Below are 17,759 nucleotides of genomic sequence, written 5' to 3'. Positions count from 1 at the left end.
AATGACAGGAGGCGAGTATTTTGCATATCTCTCTTTACTAACTCCATACAGCAGTAAAGAAACACATAGAAAAAAGAACCAATCACAGGAGAGCAGGATGTACACAAGGCGATGTGACCTTATCATTTCCTCTTTCAGAAAGCGACTACAAGCAGAAGTAAATATATAGCAAACAATAAAACTAATAACAACTCCAAGTTCCCATGTGCGAAGGAGCAAACTTCCAAAGAATTCTGTACGAACAACGAAAAAGAGTTCAGGGTTGAGACAAATCCGAAGGATAAAATCTCCAGTAGTTTCACGTGAACTGCCAATTATCTTCAAAGACGAATCATACTGAAAAGAGATTGTGTGACAGGTTTAGACATAGTCACGAACATGTAACTCCAATTAAAGTACCACCTAACATCCCATTGGAGAATATAGTAACTATAATCTGATAACTGAGTAATTGTAATGAGAACTCGAATGAGGATTCCATATTAATGGAAGTACGAACATATCATATAAGCACCAATGTGAGAGGCAAACCTACCTTAGCACCTGATATTTGCAAAGCAAACGAATAGAAATAATACTTGTGTTTTCGGTGCCCAACACTAAAGCTAGCATAATATTCAATTTTACCACATGACAGGAGGCTTCGTATTTTGCATTTTTAATGCTGAGAAAAGAGTATAGAACTAAATGAGTCCTGCGGTGTGCCGAGAGACCCAGTATTTGGCTTTGTGGGGAGGTCTTCCCCGTTGAGCGCCCACGTATACACCATCTAACGGGAAATTCTACAAACCAAGTCTGACCGATTGTCAGCAGGATGTTAGCTGGAGAGGTACATTGGGTAGCTGGTATCCTAGAGGATCCTAGTCCCTCGAGCGTCCTCAGGTAGTGATACCCGCTGCAGTTCCGTCTCCATCCTCACATAAGGGATCAAGATGCAGGACCGAACCAGACAGGCTGGGAATGTCCAGATGTAGGGGTAGGGTCGTCGCATCCCTGGGTTCCCAGATTCTCAAGAGGTCCCCGGCAGCCTGCGATCGTCCGCTGACCTGCCAGGAAACCTCCAAAGTGGGTTCAGGTCCCCAGGTAGCCGACCCTCCTGGGAAAGAAGATGTGAGTACCCTATGGCTCTGTGAGGAATTGTTTGTCATGAATGTAGCAGAAGATCCTCGCCTGCTCGAGAATTACTGTAGACCTTGTAAGCATGAGAAGCATTATTCCTCTGGGGAGGTCCGGTTGGACTAGAGCGCGATCACCATCGTGCCTTGACTTATACTGTGACGAGTGGTAATATCCAAATCAGTCGGCCCCTTTGATATGTCTCCCCCAGGAGATGGGTTGATCTTCTGTGAAGAAGACGGGGATCGAAGGAGCCTACATTTTGTCTGATAAATGTAAGTTGGTCCATCGCGGTGGATGTGAAACCTGACCGCCTAATCTGTGGTTACCTGCAGTAGGGTGCCGCCGATCTAGTAATTCTTTATCAATTTATGTATTGTGAAGTATAGGACCAAGAAGTCTAGGTACACAATGTACAGGGTCGCGGTGGTGCCGCGGAGAGTCATACGAATATTCCCAAGTTGTGGAATAGTCTACGAATCCTCTGAGCGAATAGTCTTCTACAAGAGGTTCCAGCCGGTTCTCGGCTGAACGTGGATTTTGACGAGTTTTCAGTTCACTGGAGTAATCTGAATGAGGTTCTCCAGGAAGAGAGTGTCTCATCTTCCCCGCCTGTATTCATTACTTCTTTCGGTAGTTTATCAGGGCCCACCAGGCTCCGAGCTAATGGATCGGGAAGGAGAGGATGTCCACTAAAAACTGGGTAAGGTGGTCAAGCAGGAAGCAAGAAGACCGTCCTGACGTGTCTTTAGGTCCTGAACGCAAGTTGGTTGACTACGTGAAAGTGGTCTTCCCCAGGATTGAGTGCCTTTCACCTAGATGTGGTGAAATCCCCTGTGGATGTAGTAGGAGGTATATTGATGGTATCTGTGTGTACCGTGTTCTCTGTCCGCTTATCTGGAGCACCATTGGTTGACTCTCGCTCTATATGGGTAATAGAGCCAGCGGTAGCGGATCTCGGGTCTAATGTCCCGAAGTGGTCGACGACCGGTTCTGTTGCCAACCGGTTCCAAAGAATCCCTTGTAAAGGTAATCGCATACCACCTCCCTCCTAGGGGTTTGGGCCCTTATGAAAGCCGTGGGACCCTTGCGTGTCTAATAAGTTCCCTTTGGAACTTTGTGCCTTGTGCCTGGGGTTCCGACTATCTTGGCGCCCAGTACCGCCAACCATCCGTCAGTGCGGAGGAGTGCTGCTATAGGCATCCTATGGGAGAGGCCAACACTGGGGTTTCCTTCGAGGAGCAGAAACTGTTTTTTTGAGTCCATATACCCAAGTTGTATGCCCGTTCCCGGACGATGTTTGGCGGCGTCCAGCATCGCCCATGGTAAGGTTGTGAATCCTGAAAGACCTCCTCTGTTGGTCACTATAGTCGTCTGAGTCGTTCTGACCAGTATGGAAGGGCATGGGTTTGTCCGACCATCAGCGGATATGGACATTCTAAGCAAGAGGCTGCAAAACCACAAGTGCATAACCAGGGGCGGGCTGGGAAGGGGGGCAGGGAGGCAATTGCCCCCCAGGCCGCCCTAAACCCAGGGCCACCCACACCCAGCAAAAAAAGGAAAAATCTGAATCCCCTGCTTCTGGCTGAGGAGTCAGATTTTTCAACTTACCTCACTCTTCCTGCAGTCTGCAGTCAGTGGAGTCGGCCGGCCTCTCCTGATGATGTCAGGAGGAGGGGGCGTCACTTCCACTGCTCTTCTCACAGGACCGCTGGGGAGTCTGGGAGAAGAGCAGAGGAAGTCACGGCCCCTCCTCCTCACATCATCAGGAGAGGACGACTTCACTGGCTGCTGCTGGTTGCTGCTCCTGTTGGCTGCTGTCCACCCCTCCCTGGCCTAAGGTAAGACTCAGGGAGGGGGTAAATACACTTTAGTGTTTTTTTTTATTCCCCTCCTCAGTCCCTGTCCCCTTAGTCATCCCCTGCCCCCTCCTCAGCCCCTGCCCCTCCTCATCCCCTGTCCCCTACCTAAGCCCTGTCCCCTTAGTCAGCCCCTGTCCCCTCCTCAGCCCCTGTCTCCATCTCAGCCCCTGTCTCCATCTCAGCCCCTGTCTCCATCTCAGCCCCTGTCCCCATCTCAGCCCCTGTCCCCATCTCAGCCCCTGTCCCCATCTCAGCCCCTGTCCCCATCTCAGCCCCTGTCCCCACCTCAGCCTTAGTCAGCCCCTGCCCCCACCTCAGCCCCTGCCCCCACCTCAGCCCCTGCCCCCACCTCAGCCCCTGCCCCCACCTCAGCCCCTGTCCCCACCTCAGCCCCTGTCCCCACCTCCCCTTCGTCAGCCCCTGTCCCCACCTCAGCCCCTGTCCCCACCTCAGCCTTAGTCAGCCCCTGTCCCCACCTCAGCCCCTGTCCTCATCTCAGCCTCTGTCCCCATCTCAGCCCCTGTTCCCATCTCAGCCCCTGTTCCCATCTCAGCCCCTGTCCCCATCTCAGCCCCTGTCCCCACCTCAGCCTTAGTCAGCCCCTGTCCACACCTCAGCCCCTGTCCCCACCTCCCCTTCGTCAGCCCCTGTCCCCACCTCAGCCCCTGTCCCCTCCTCAGCCTTAGTCAGCCCCTGTCCCCACCTCAGCCCCTGTCCTCTCCTCAGCCCCTGTCCCCTTAGTCAGCTCCTGCCTCAGGCCCTGCCCCCTCCTCAGCCCCTGTCCTCTCCTCAGCCCCTGTCACCCTTCCTCAGCCCTGTCCCCTTACTCAGCCCCTGTCCACTGGTTTTAAAAGTGTAAAGTTTGGGTGTGTGTGTATGAGTATGTCTGTGTTTGTCAGTATGTCTGTGTGGGTCAGTATGTCTGTGTCAGTCAGTATGTCAGTATGTCTGTGTGTGCGTCAGTATGTCTGTGTGTGCGTTAGTATGTCAGTATGTCTGTGTGTGTGCGCATCAGTATGTCTGTGTGTGCGCATCAGTATGTCTGTGTGTGTGCATCAGTATGTCTGTCTGTGTGTGTGCATCAGTATGTCTGTGTGTGTGTGCCAGTATGTCTGTCTGTGTGTGTGCAAGTATGTCTGTCAATGTGTGTGCAAGTATGTCTGTCTGTGTGTGTGCAAGTATGTCTCTGTGTGTGTGCCAGTTTGTCTGTGTGTGTGTCAGCCAGTATGCTTGTGTGTGTGTGTGTCAGTATGTCTGTCTGAGTCAGTATGCCTGTAACAGTGTGTCTTTCTGTGTGTGTCTGTGTGAGTACCAGTATGTATCTCTGTGTGTGTGTCAGTATGTCTGTGTGCAAGTATGTCTCTGTGTGTGTGCCAATTTGTCTGTGTCAGCCAGTATGCCTGTGTGTGTCAGTATGTCTGTCTTTCTGAGTCAGTATGCCTGTAACAATGTGTCTTTCTGTGTGTGTCTATGTGCCTGTCAGTGAGTGTGTGTTTTTTAGTGTGTGCCAAATCAGCAAGTGTGTGTGCCTGTCATTGATTGTCTGTTTAGGTGACTGCTCCCCCTTCCCCTCCCCCCCCCTCCTCCACACACACACACACTTTCAATCACATGGGAAAGGTGTTTTTACTCTCCTCTTGGTGCAATGGGCCACTTGACTGGATTTGCCACCCAGGCCTAAGGCTGCCAGCCCTCCCCTGTGCATAACGTAGTCAGGCATAGGATGCAGGGCAAACAGATCAGTCTACTATGACAGTAGGCAGTGTTCACGGAATCCCTTGCGGGTCTATTCCGAATTGTGGCCAAATAAAACAGACTGGGGCTCACCCAGTACATAGAGGTTGCCATAGCATTGCCTCCGTTCAGCAGCACCGTGCAGTGCACGTATAGTGGGGGCTCACCCCGGGTGCACAGGGTATGAACCCTTAAGTGCTGGCCATCGCCCTGATAGAGAGTGTCAGTCACCTCTTCCATTATTAAATTCACCTCAAGGGGAATATATATCGTTAAGTAGGCGGCTCGGAACTCCTGTTCAGCGGTTGTAACCGCATGCCTCTGTTCAGCATTTTAGTGCAGTGCACGCCTAGCCGGGCCCCGTGCATAGGGTGTGGGCCTTTAATTGTAGGCTGCAGAATAGGTACAGGGCATAAACCCGTACCGTATAATGATTCATTATCAATGGAGGTATTCTTTCAGCTGTAGGTAGAGGCTGTTGTTGTAAGACTTGCTTCGGTCGGGTAGTGTGACTCGCCTATGGTAGGGTTCTCACCCCAAGAGCACCGGGTCTGAACCTGTAAGTGCCGGTCCCAGATTCGAAGTATGGATTTTCAATCCTCGAGCTCGCTGTTGAGAGGAGTAGGAATAGAAGCAACAGTGCTGTAGGGGGCTCACCCCGGTTGCACAGGGTATGAACCCATCAGTGCTGGCCATCAGCCTGATAGAGAGTGTCCTACAGCTCTATCAACTCTGTCCCCCTTTTTGCCGAATAGATTGGATTATACCTAGTCAGAGATCACCTCAGGTGCGCGGGGCATGTACCCATCAAGCGTGGGTCGCGGCCAAATAAAACAGACTGGATGAGAGCACAATCCGTTTCATTGTGTGCAATGCACCATGCAGACCCCAGCAGGGTGTGTGATATGCAGTAGTGTGCACTTATTGTGTGCAATTTATTGTCTCAAAGTACCAAAACAACCCCAGCAAGGTGTGCGACATGGGGTACCCCAGCAGGGTATCTGTTGTAGTGTAAATAATGCCAGTGGACCCCAGCAGGGTCTGTATAAATGACAGTAATGTGTAATAACCCCGGGAGGGTATTCTGTATCTGTCACTTAGTGTTGTCAAATTGTCCCAGCAGGGCAAACCACAATATTGTATAAATGGGCCTCACCCAGGATCACAAAGGTGGCCACAGGGCGACCTCCAAAAAGCAGCATGGTAATAGGGGCAGCACCCCAGGCAGGCACAGGGTAATAAGCCCTTTAGTGCCTAATATGGCAGTAATGAGACAAAAGTGACTGACCTCTGAGGGATAATAGGATATAGCACTAGCTCTAAGCTCCGTCGTCTGTCGTGTTCTGACAGGTAGTCTTAAGTGATATGGGTCATCCCTTTGAGCATCCATTACCAGACATAGTTTTGCTGTAGATTCCTGAACCTTGATCCAGGTGATATCCCTTCAAATCTCCCATCACTGATATGTACTTATACAGTACCATCTTGGTACCATCTTGGAGTCTCGGTAGACACGGGATCAAAGATGGTCGGCCGCGTCATGCTCGGGCTACCTCGTGGTCGCCCCACAGACTGCCCTGCACCAAGGAAGTGGATGTTGGAAAGCATCCAGCACATTACCGGGTGTACGGTATTTGGAAGCCTGAGAGAGCGAAAGTCCGGCCATCCCCCTGAGGGTTGTAGGAGGAAGGGGCCGAATGGATAGGCCGGAAGAAGGGGTTAATGCCCAGGAGCCAGTGGGAGCTGACGGGAACCGCGGGAGGGAAGGGGTTAAGCCCCAGCCAGACCCAGAATCCCCATGAGACCCTGGGGGGAAGGAGGAAAGCGGGAAAAGAGGGTCCCCAGATGCCCCAGGTATAGAAGGCCAGGAAAATCTCCAGAAAAGTCATGATACATATGGTATAAAGTACATCTACCATAACTATACATATACTGGGGGCGGGGCCAGACCGCCATGCGGAGAGGTCGCACATAAGGCGATCTCCTGCAGAAAAACTACCTTAAAGCCTGTTAAAAGCATAAAATTGCAGTCTGGAAGCAACGGTCCTGCGGGCAAAGAGAAGCTGGTGCTGAGGCTCATCTGACCACAAGCATCCTGACCTCGGAAAGGGCACATCGGCACAGCCACATCTGAGGCCTACCCGGGTGGTGAGTGAGGTGGACGGCCGCTGCCTCGCTATCCTGCCCTGCGGTTTCCTCTCAGAATTACGATGCCACGCAGTAGAGGCCCCGTTCCCCCCCCCCCCTTTGGACCGGTGGGGGTCATCCCGGTCCCAGGAGACTGTCCCTGCGACCTGAGACGCACGGATAGAAGAAGACCCCCTATGCTAAAATGGCAGCTGTGGCGGGCAAAAAAGAAATGGCGGTAAAGCTAGAAACCAGCAAGGCACAGCAGGCCAGAACTCTCAGGGAAGCACGGACGGTGAAGAGACAGAGGGATGCCTCAACACCGCTACACCTCCGCTTACAAGCAGGAACCCAAGCTCCTGCGGTGAAGTACAGTTGGTACCTGCTACCTGATCCCTTACCACGTAACACTGCCAACCCTGCCTCCATGTCCGACTCACTGGCGCTCCAGCTTTCTCCTGCAGAGGACTGTGCCGGAGAATGCACTCACCCCCCTCACCACGCTTACTTCTACACATGGTGCAGGACTCACCCCTGTAATGCCGAAGGCTTGGCAGAGCGGGGGTCGGAAAAGCCTGAATCGTCTGGGGGTGTCCCCCCCTGGGGCTGAGCAGCTGTCAGTGGGGATGGCTCCTGTCCCTCCTGTCATTCATAAAGGCTGAGACACTACCTTTACACTCCAAGCAAATACCACTCCTGGCATAACTCAAGCATCTTCGTTCTTTTTTCACTGTTTTCTTTTCTCACATATTTTTATTTTAAATTTAGCCACACGATACTAGAATAGGGCTGTTTCTCACAAATGCATACCCAGCAATGAGATTATTCTAACATACTATGAGATTTAAAGCTATATCCAACCTATGTTATCTCTAACCAGACCTGGCGTTAGTATTTAAAATGCATACCTCTTACTTGTGTATATTTGAGCCTAACACTGCTGTCTTGTTTAGCATGGCTTACCAGGAATTAGCGCTCTCATTTTATTTTTTTTTTTAGACAATCTTTATTTTTTTTTTATTTTTCATGTTAATACATGTGAACAATAGCTGTGTACAGAACATCAAAGTCGGTAAGCATGCTTACAAATGTAGAACTCAGTTATCAATAAACAATTGGTTATAAACAGACTGCTTGTCATTTTGGTTAGCAATAATAAACATGTGGATTCAAACAGAGTCAACGATTCTTGGAGGTAAAACAGTATATATTGCTGTGATAGGTATTGCATGAATGTGTCTCTTCACCTGCATGAACCTGCCGGGTCCCAATCGGGGATATCTAACGGTTTTCAGGCAGCTTAGAGTCCCATATGTGTGTGTGTACACTTCTGCGTGTAGTCTTATTTTGTCGTGTATTGGCTCCCTGTTTACCCTAGATGATTGCTGGGCTTTCCTTATCATCCGTGTAACCCTCAACCTGAATATTATCAAGCACTTATTTTAGCAGCCATTGCTGGGAACACTTCTCGGGTAAGTAGGGTTAGCGTTGGACCATAGTTCTTTTTTAGGCAGGCCACCTGTTTACGCAGGTAGGAGCCCGGTGTGCTAATGCCTGCACTGTCGATAAGTACTGTGGGTGAGCATATAACTGGGGATCTGTTTGCCTGTCATATCATTCTGTCAGACTGAGGTGTGTACCCGTTGGTTACCGGTCCAGGTAGTCAGGTGGTGCTGTGCTATACAGGTGTCCTGATGTCTTCTGGTCTCATTGCTCTATCTGGTCTTTTACGTCTTAAATGTGTACAGGTCGATATGTCCCTATTACGGGTCTGTCCGGGTCAGTCGTTGGGGGGGTATCGTCCGTCGTCCAGTCTTGGGGGGGGTGTGGGATGGGAGGTGTTGGGGTGGGGGGTATCCAGCTAGTTTAGTTTTGTTCGTGGTGGCTCGCTATGGCCCTCTGAGGAGTCCCTTGGGGGTTGGTGGTCCCGTTAGTTAGATATGCCACCCATGGATACCAGGTCAGTGCACACTGTTCTTGTCTACCATAGAGGTCCGCCGTTAGTGATTCCATTGAGTGTATTTCTTCTACCTTTGACACCCACTGCTGGAGGGTAGGCGCCCCCTTCTGTTTCCACAATGCTGGGATAAGGGCCTTAGCTGCGTTAAGTAGTGGCAACGTTAAGGATTTCTTATAAACCTTAATGGGTGTGGGAGTGTGGTGTAGCAGCATCGCTAGGGGGTCTAGGTGAAGCCCTGCCCCTGTGATTCTGTTTATTTCTACCTTGACTCTCTCCCAATATGTGGCTATCTTTGGACATGTCCACCATATGTGAATGAAGGTGCCTCTATGTGTGCCGCATCTCCAACAGGTGTCCGGGATGTTGTCGTTCATGCGATGTAATATGTCCGGGGTTCTATACCAGCGGGTTAAGATTTTGTAGTTTAGCTCTTGGTACTTTGAGCTGATGGAGCATTTATGAGTGAGGGTGTATATTTTGTCCCAGTCCTGTGGGGAGAGAGCTTCCCCCGTGTCTGTCTCCCAGCGTTCCTTAAATTTGAGCACTACGTCTCCGCTGGTCTGGGCCATGAGTATGGTGTATATGTTAGAGATACCCCTGTGTACCTGTATTCTGTGTGCGCATAGGTGTTCGAAGCTGGTTAGGGGTCTGAGTAAATGCCCTCGGCCCGGCAAAGAAAGAAAGTATGACTTTATTTGGTGATATCTGAATCGCTCGAGTATCGTTGGTGGTCTATCGGGGCATATCTCAGCGAGTGGTTTAAGACCTCTCGTGCCGATCCATTGGTGTAGGTACATCCAGTCTGCCTGTCGGAGACCAGCCATGTCCAGTTGGGATAAGGCGCCCGCCAGGTCTGGGTTGTGGGTGATGGGGATTAAAGGGCTAGGAGAGGTGGTGAGCCTAAGTTTGTATCGCACAGCTGTCCACACTCTGATCGAAGCGTCGATTAGAGGGTTGTTGGTGTGTAGGTCTGAATACGTGGAGGTGTGCAACCATAGCCTGGAGGGAATTCTCCTGTCCGTTTGTCCCAGCTCTAGCACCACCCATTGCTTTGAGGGGTGTTGTACGTGCCAGTCCGTCAGTCTGTGTAGATGTGAGGCGCGGTAGTATGTCTCTATGGAGGGCAAACCTGTGCCTCCCATCCGCTTTGGCAGTTCCAGGGTGGATTTTTTTGTCCGGGTTTGGCGGGATTTCCAAACGAATTGGCGTATAGCGGTCGATACGGAGCTAATAAAGGCTCTGGGTACGGTGATCGGTACTGTTTGGAATAGGTAAAGTAGCCTGGGCAACACGTTCATTTTGACCGCATTGATTCGCCCAAACCAGGATATATAGTACGGGGACCATTTCTTTAAGTCTGCTAACAGTGAGTGTAATAGTGGGTGGTAGTTATGAAGGTATAGTTGGGATGGGTCTTTGGGCAGCCAGATTCCCAAGTATTTCAGTTTGGTGTCGCACCATTTGAATCGGTATTGGGAGTATAGATGGGGTGGGGGGCCGGTTGGGGGGGGGAGGTGGAGGGCCTCTGATTTGTCCGTATTGAGCTTAAGGTTTGAAAGCGCTCCGAACTCCTGAAACGCTGTGAGAAGATTTGGTAGTGAGACCAGTGGTTGAGTGAGAAAAAACAGCATATCATCTGCATATGCCGCTACTCTGTATTCATGGTGACCATGGAGAAAGCCGGAGATTCCCCCGTTCCGTCTGACCGCCCCCAGGAATGGTTCCAGGGAGAGGGCAAACAGGAGGGGGGATAGCGGGCATCCCTGTCGGGTGCCATTTCTGATTTGGAAAGGGGCGGACAGGGCCCCGTTAATGCGGATCCTCGCCGTGGGACTAGTGTACAGGGAGAGCATCCAGGACAGCATGTTGGGGCCAAACCCCATATGTGCGAGGGTGCTCCCCAGGCACGACCAGTCCACCCGGTCGAAGGCCTTTTCAGCATCTGTCGATAGTAGTAGGAGTTCCCTGCGGTGTGTCCGAGCTAGGTGTAGAATGTTCAGTGCCTTAATCGTGTTGTCCCTCCCTTCCCTGCCCGGAATGAACCCAACCTGGTCTGAGTGTATGAGGTAGGGGAGGTGCCTTGCAATTCTCAGAGCTATGGCTTTTGCAAACAACTTCAAGTCTGCATTCAGGAGCGATATGGGGCGATAGCTCGCGCAGTTCGCCGGGTCCTTTCCCTCTTTAGGTATCACGGTAACTATGGCCGCTAAAGTGTCAGTGGGGAAACGGCCCCCCTCCAATATGGAGTTGAGGCCACGTAGAAGGTGCGGAAGCAAGATTTCCCTGAATGTACGTAGGTACAGCAGAGGTAGGCCATCTGGGCCTGGGGCTTTATGGGCTTTAGAGAGTTTTAAGGCCGCTGCCAGCTCCTCCGTTGTGAGGGGTCGTTCCAGATCATCTCGCATGTCAGCGGTTAGCTTTTTATCTATGTTCCGTTCTAAGAACTCAGTGATCTGCCGGGAGCGCCGCGCTCGTGCCGCGTCTGAGGTGGTTTGGGGGATATTGTACAATTCCGTATAGTAGTCTACGAACGCTCGCTGAATCCCGTCAGGCAGACGGGCTTCAGCCCCGTTCCTGGGTTTAATTTTATGAATGTGGCTCGCCATCCTCCGGTCTCGAAGCTGTCGAGCCAGTAGCCTCCCGTTCTTATTAGAGTGTTCAAAAAAGAACCGGGCCGATTTTCTAATTGTGCGCAGGAGTCCCTGGGCTAGTATGTCTCTTCTCTGTCTTCGGAGTGCAGTCAGTCGGAGGAACGTGTCCTCGTCCTGATCCTGCTTGTGTGTTTGCTCCAGGTTAGCAATTTGTCCGTTCAGCGTGGTAAGTTGTCGCGCGTTGTCTTTTTTCCGCTGTGTGCAGACCTTAATGTAATGTCCCCGTACGACACATTTGTGTGCTTCCCATACTGTCAGCGGTTGTACGTCTGGGGTCGTGTTGGTGTCGAAATATTGTGTCAGTGTTTGTCTGACCGGGTCTGTGTCCCCCAGGTGTAGGAGCATGTTCTCATTTAGCTTCCATTGCCTCTCTGCTGGTTTGTATAATGGGGATTGGATCTGAACCGTGATCGGGGCGTGATCCGACCCTGCTATCAGGCCTATGCTTGCCTTGCGTAGCAGTGGCAGGGCTTCCTGTGCCATAAAGATATAGTCGATCCGGCTATATCGCCGGTGCACCGCCGAGTAGTAAGAATAGTCCCTACCATCTGGGTTTGCCGCCCTCCAGCAGTCCACTAGCCCACTCCTTGTCAGAGCTTTCCCTGCGGCGCGTATGCAATGACCTGGTATCGAGCTTTCCCCTCTAGAGGTGTCTAGTCTAGTGTCTAGCGGAGTGTTGAGATCCCCTGCCAGAATTAAAAGTCCCTCCCTAAACTTATCTAGCTTTGCAAGCGTTTTAGTCAGAAAGACGTGTTGGTTGCGGTTAGGGGCATACAGGCATGCGAATGTGTAAGGGTGTTGCGCTATTGTCCCTTTGAGGAACAGGTATCTACCCCCCGGGTCGGGGCGCTGTTCAGTGCATATGAAAGGGACAGTATGTGCGAATAGGATCGCCACACCAGCTTTTTTGTCGTCTGGGTGGTTTGCGTAGTATCCCGTGGGGTACCTCCCGTTCTTTAGGGTGGGAGCCTCCGCTCCCCTAAGATGCGTTTCCTGCAGAAACGCGACCGAGACACGCTCCGCCCATAGGGTTCGGAGTATTTGGGATCGTTTCTCGGGCACGTTCAAGCCTCTAACGTTGTTTGACCATATATTGAGTGGCGCCGGTTCGTATTTGGAACCCATCACTGTCTGCGTGAGGGGTTGGGTACGTCAGGGGGGTAGGATACGGGGGAGGAAGGGGAGTGTGGTCGGTTCGGTGTCAAGGGGAGGGTGTCAGTCTGTGTGGTAGGTAACAAGTACTCGCCTCGGAGTCTGTCGCCCCCCGGTGTCTAGTCCCCTCGGGGTGTGTCACCAGAGTAGCTTCCGAGTATTTACACAGTGCGAGTCAGTCACTGGGGGTACGTGAATCGTCCGTTCAGGGGTCAACCGTGGTGTATGTCACCCTGCTCACTTGGCTCCCAGCCCACTAGTCGAGGTTATTAGGAATTGTCCCTATCAGTTCGGAGGTCGTGCGTGGGGGTGTGACCCATACTCCGTCCAGGTGCCCCTCCAGGCCCCGGGTACCTTTTAGCGTGCAGCCTGTTAGCATTTAGGCTCTATGGCCCCCACAAGGACCAAATATCACCCCGGGCTCCCGCTCCAGCCCACCCTCCCCCAACCAGTGAGTGTCGATGAGCGATTCGCCCATTCGTGGAGGTGTGTGTGCGGACAAATGTGGCGTGGAACTTATAAACATCATGAACAGTATTAACAGTAAAGCAGTACATGAAAGTCCATAACATGCAACTTTCCCTTCTCCCCCCACCCCAAGGGTCACATCCCTCCCACTTCCCCGACTTTCAACAGGCTATGAGCTGGGCTATGTTGCCTGCGGGCACGCCGGCCCTCATGGGATTAGGCAAGGTGCGGAGCAAGGGCCCTCCAAAAGTGGAAGGGATTAACTGGGAGTTGGCATGGGGATCGTCCCGAGCTACTGGCCCTTGCTGTCCACTGGGGCTAATCTTTCTTCTCCGCCACTCAAAGGGGGGTTCAAGCTGTTATTGGGTTTGAGTCACGTAAGACACAGGGGATTACTTCCCCTACGCATCCCCAGGAGACCCATGTTCCCACCAAAGCCCCCCGCCCCAATTGCGTGGCTCCCCACTGTCTCAATGTCCTGCAATTCTGGTTAGCTCCAAAACATTAGGGGCCCAAGGTAAGGGAACAAGTACATACCCAGTGGAGTAGTAGCTGCTTCGGGTCAGTCTGCGATTCGCTGCATAGATAGGCTGCCACTCGAGGTAGTCCCTAGGGGGGGGCAAGGCTGTCTTTCTCGGTGCGTTGGTGTTTCTAGGCCAAGACTTAAATGTAGAGCCGGGAAGTTGGGCCGTTAGCAGGCGTCCCATGCTGCCGAGTTCAGGGCCCCAAGGCTTGTCATTCCTCATGGCTGTCCGGTCCGCCTCGGCGAAATCCAGCACCTGTGAGGCCGGTACCCGGTCTTTCTCTCGGTGTGTTCGGGCGTGGTGGTTGTCTCTCGAGGATCCAGTTCGACACTGTCACTGCTGGGAGGCCTGCGGCCCGTAAGAAGCGCGGGACGTCCGCCGGCCAGCGTACGATATGCCACGTGTTGCCCACCTTAGCCTGTAAACTGAAGGGGAATCCCCATTTGTATTGTATCCGCCTGTCCCTGAGCATGGTGGTTAGCGGGCGCAGCGCCCTCCTTGCTTCCAGCGTGAGCACTGAAAGATCCTGATACAGGGAGATTTGGGCCTCCATGTAGGTGAGGTTTTGCCGACTCCTTGCCTCTCTCATGATTTCGTCCTTCAATGAGTAGGAGAGCATGTAGCAGATGACATCCCTTGGCGGGCCTTCTGTGGATGCAGGGCGTAGAGCTCTGTGAGCGCGCTCTATGCCAAAGTCCGCCGGGGCCCTATCACCCAGTATCAAGGTGAACAGGCCTTGTAGGACCTCCGGCAGTGCCTCCCCGGAGGACTCAGGGAGCCCACGTATGCGGATGTTGTTCCTGCGTCCGCGGTTATCCAGGTCCTCCAAGTTCCTCCTTAGTTCCAGCAAGACATTGCCCTGTCTGGTAGTGGCTGTTTCAGTGGCTTGATGGTGCTGTAAATTTTGGGCTCTGTCCGCCTCTAGCTCTTCCACCCTGCGTTCTAGGGCTGTCAGGTCTCTTCTAACCTCCAAGATCTCTTCTCTGATCGCCGTCCGTATTTCGGCCAGTAATTCCGTTTTGTCCGTCCTGGACATCATGTTTGCAGATATAGTAGCTAAGTCTGCTGCAATTTTAGTGAGGGATTCCTCTCTAGCCGGGCTGATTGTGGGGCTGTCAGTGTTGCGCCTTTCTGGTGAGGCCGGCGCCATTTTGGTCGCGGCCTGGTGTGCCCGCGAGTCCCTCGGAGTTTCGAGGTACCCGTCCATGGGTCCTGCGGTTCGGCTCGGCGAGCCCGATTGCGAGGGGCCCGGGGTGTGTAGCCTTCTAGTTTTGCCCATTCTGGGTCAATTCTGGCTTGTGGATCGGTGCTGTAGTGAGCTGGGGCCGCGGAGCTGCGGTTAGATGCGTCAGCGCTCTCATTTTAAAGATTTAAAAGCGACATTGCCATACACTGATACAAATGCTTGTAATTAACTTTTAATTAACATGTGACTAAGCTTGAATTAACAGAACTTTCAGTTTAAAACCAAATCTCTTATTGTGATGGTTCAAATGCATGTGATTATAATGCTGTTGTGTGCTGGATATTGTTTTGCTTGTTTTTGATTGCTGGTATGCGCATCGAGACCCTATGGGTAATAAGACTGCGTTTCTTAAGAATTTTAATAAATAAAATAAATAAATAACCTTTCCACCTTTAGACTGATAATATAAACATGTGCTGTCAAATGGCATGCCATATCAAACCCAATGTTACTAATCAGCTTGCCAACGCTGTTGTGGCATCGCAAGAACAAATGTTAACTGTCTTTACAGGCACAAGAAAAATAAAGAATTACAGAAAAAGAATAAAAAACTATACATATACTATTAAGTCAATAATAACAATTACAACTAACACCTATTGAATCCATGTCATAAAATACATATAACATCTATACATATAAAGTACATATAATTCTTATCAAAACAAAGGATGACATGCCTATAAAACTGATAAATTACAAGTGATATTAATCACAACTAAAGGTTATGAAATAAGGATAACATTAAATCTACATAATATCTATGAAATAACATAGAAAAAACACAGCTGCACATGGTACAGAAGCACAGCAAGAACATACAGCAAAGTATATAAACATATATAATACAGAAACAACCTCAAAGAGGCAATAGAAACATAAAGTAATGGAGGAGAGTAATACTCTGAGCTGTCTGCTTGATGGAGCAGCAAAGAAAGAGGAAATGATAATAGTGTGTACATTCTGCTCTCCTGTGATTGGTTCTTTTTTCTATGTGTTTCTTTACTGCTGTATGGAGTTAGTAAAGAGAGATATGCAAAATACGAAGCCTCCTGTCATGTGGTAAAATTTAGTTAATTGCTGTATTAACTCAATTATCTCCAAGCGAAAAAATAAACTTTTTACTCATTTTTCATAGCATCCAAATTATATATCCTATTCCCATAAAACATATTTTCAGAGAGAGCATAATTAGGGAACAAACATATTCAAAAATCAAAGGAATTGGTTCAGGAGTTCGGGAGATAGATGGAAGTCCCATTCTGCCGCACATGAGGCTACTGCTCCTGAAATAGTTTCTTGCATTCAGTTGGTGAGTGTAACGGACACCTTTCGTTGACTGATGCTCCTAGCGCTTCCTGAGGACTCCAAGCACTGCAGCAGACACCACAATCACCGCAGACTCCACAACCGCCGTAGCTTAACTGGAGTCTCGCCGTCTTCCTTCCACCCTGTATGAACCTCCAGCATCCAGGACCGCGTGGGGAAGACCTCTCCTCCAAGGAGAGCGTAACAGGATCAAACTCTCAAAAGAGCTAAGTGATCAAAGCTCAAGGGAGTATGCAGCGTGTAGCAATCCCCAGTGTGAATATAGCTGTCCCCTCCAATCACGAGACAAGACTACGTGTTGAGGGTCAAGAAGAAGAAAAGTATGGAACCAAAGGTCCCTAGTGGAAGAGTTAATCAGAAATCCCTAACTTTAATAATCCTAATAGTATAGACGATAAAATAGACAGGAAAGGGGAGACCAGGGTAGAAAGGGTGAATGTGCCTGGATACACATAGACCCTAGTATTCCCTTAACAGCACAGTATGTATGAGCCTAAAGATTAGGTAACATACAAAGACTGTAAGGAGATAGAGTTAGGTAGAGGGACCAGTAGGTAAATAGGGGAGAACTGAAAAGAGGACCCTCTAAACCAGAGGTATTTACACACCTCCCTCCAAAAACCTAATCCCCTATGGGTCCACTCGCTAAGAGAGGATCCTAAAACTGAGTACCTCGGCACTGTGACTGTCACGAGTGCCTACCTATTACCCTGCTCCCTGCCTGTCTAAGTAGCAAAAAAATAAATCAAATAAATCAAATCCAATCCATAACGTGCTACCTAATTGTGCAACCAAAATTAAATAAAATAAAACTCGACGCGCGTTTCGGCGTGCTAACACGCCGTCGTCAGGAGTAATGTACTGCAGTGTAACCTTATTCCTTTTTATACCCGTTGTGACAATGATAGTTAACAGCTGTGCGACCCACGTGTGTATGCTTCGTCACTTTCCCGTTCGCTGATTGGTTCAGGGAATATCATTATGCCCTGACTGGTGTCCTTCCCGGACCATGTGACCAGGGGGCGTGGTGATGGGTGAAGTGAAGCCCACGTGGGGAAACCATCAGCTGAAATGGGAGTGGTGGAATACGTCACTAAGTGACGATACTGTCAATCTTAATAGCCGGCCCACTGAATAGGACGGCGCCTGCGTAGAGGAGTTCTACATGTTGAGAAGGGGAGGGGGAGAGGGATTTATCATGATCCGGTTGCCTTAGTGACCAGAAGAGCAATCCCTTACACTCTCCCATATTTTCGAGAGCAGCATAGATGCTCTGTTCCAAGCCTCCTCTAAATTGGTCTAGTACTGTTCTGATGGTGTTACCATCCAAAGAGTATTACGTCCTAATGGGTCTATAATATACTAGCTTTAGTAAAGATGTGACATATGTAAAGTCTATGGTATTTCAAAGAAAAAAGGAAAACAAATAGAGGAAAAATTCCAAATTATAAAGTGAGGCTAATGGTCCATATTCTTTTAACCTTTGTTATTAATTTTAGAGATATGGACCGAGTGTCTGTCTGTCTGTCCTGTCTTACTAAAATCTTGATACTTAAAGTGACAGGATGGGAGAAAAGAATCCCATTTTGC

The sequence above is a fragment of the Pelobates fuscus genome, chromosome 1, assembly GCF_036172605.1.
Source record: "Pelobates fuscus isolate aPelFus1 chromosome 1, aPelFus1.pri, whole genome shotgun sequence".
Lineage (NCBI taxonomy): Eukaryota > Metazoa > Chordata > Amphibia > Anura > Pelobatidae > Pelobates > Pelobates fuscus.
This window is presented reverse-complemented; position numbering follows the sequence as displayed.